We start from the raw sequence: 1661 nt of genomic DNA on the forward strand, positions 1-1661 counted from the left end.
GAGAGCTTCATTCGGCTGGACGAGAAAATGGCCTATCAGTAATGAGAAATGGGCTGTACATTTTTAAAGCACATCAAACCGACAATTAGTTTGAAATTTCTTTTTTTTCATTTTGAGATTTCAAATTGCATTAATTTTTATGCGTGGACAATTTGTTGGATTTTATATTGATATACAGTTATTTTTAAAATCAGTTTGAATGTGACTTGAAATTTCGGGATTAAAAACAGTTCGGACCGCACCGAAATATGCAAAATTTCATATAATTTTTTAACCGTGGCCACAATATGGGCTGTAATGCTAACAAAAAGAATATGGGCTCCAAAAAAACCTTGTTAATTAACAAATGGGCTGTAACTTATTAGAAATAATGGCACATGGGTTGTATGCTGTTTTCCACAGATTTGAGGCTTTCCTAAAAAAGGGTTGATGCACAAGTAGTGACTATTGGATGTCCATCCAACGGCCGTCGTGCTTCTTCAATCTCTGCTATTCCTGCTCCAGCCGCTCAAACAAGCACTGGCGGGACTTCCTGCTCCCTCCTCCCCGCGGCCGGCTGTGCTGCCGCATAGGCCTCACCGCCCCACCGTACTCCCATCGCTGGCCTAGCCATCCCTCTACTCACCCACACCTGCTGTTATTGTCCGGCGACGGCAGACGAACCAGTAAACCCTCGTATGGACGTACTACCCTCCACGTGAGAAACAATTGCCGCGTCTTCCCTGCCTCTCTGTCATTCCCTTCCTAGGCCTCGCCGTCGTCCACCGCCCTGGTGCTCTCGGCGCGGCTTTCTCAACATGGTCAACGACCGACATGCATCTGAAGTGGACTATACGTGGGGAGGCTGACAGCTGGGTCCACGGCCGCACGCAAGGAAATGCCTCCTTATTACGCGCAAAATAATGATTCCTCCACCTGACATTTGGGACCCATCGAATGGGCCTCTGTATTTCATGAAAAAAACGTTATCGTCGCTGACAGCTCGGACCCACCATCTATATCTTCGCACACAAGGAAGTGCGTCCTTATTACGCACATAAAAATGAATACTCCCCCTACTAGCTGGGACCCAGTATAGTGGCAGGCTGACTAGTGGGCCTACTAAGTTGATGGGGACGGAGGGCTTTGTCAACTTAGTCAATATGCACAATTCTATCTCTAGTGACCGTACGATGTCCATCCAACGGCCGTAGTGCTTCTTCAACCTCTGGTCTTCTTGCTCCAGCCGCCCAAACCAGCGTCGATCGTGCCTCGTGCTCCTACCTCCCGTGGCCAACTGCGATGCGGCGGAGGCCTCACTGTCCCCTACTACTCCCACCGCTGGCCAGGCCATCCCTCTACTCACCCACACCCCCTGTTACTTTGCGGCGACGGTAGCCTCACACCGCAGCGAACCAATGAACCCTCATACTCCTCTACGCGTGGGCATCTACTGCTGCGTCTTCCCCGGCTCCGTGTCGTCCCCTTCCTAGGCCTCACCGTCGTCCACCGCCCTGGTGCTCTCGGCGCGGCGTGGTCAACGTGGTCAAGGAACGACTTCCATCGGAAGAGTACTGTACATGGAGAGACTGACAGCTGGGTCCACGGCAGCTGCAAGGAAGTGCCTCCTTATTATACGGAAAATAATTATTCCTCCACCTGACAGCAGGGACCCACCGGAC

The sequence above is a fragment of the Triticum dicoccoides genome, chromosome 4A (genome assembly GCF_002162155.2).
Source record: "Triticum dicoccoides isolate Atlit2015 ecotype Zavitan chromosome 4A, WEW_v2.0, whole genome shotgun sequence".
Lineage (NCBI taxonomy): Eukaryota > Viridiplantae > Streptophyta > Magnoliopsida > Poales > Poaceae > Triticum > Triticum dicoccoides.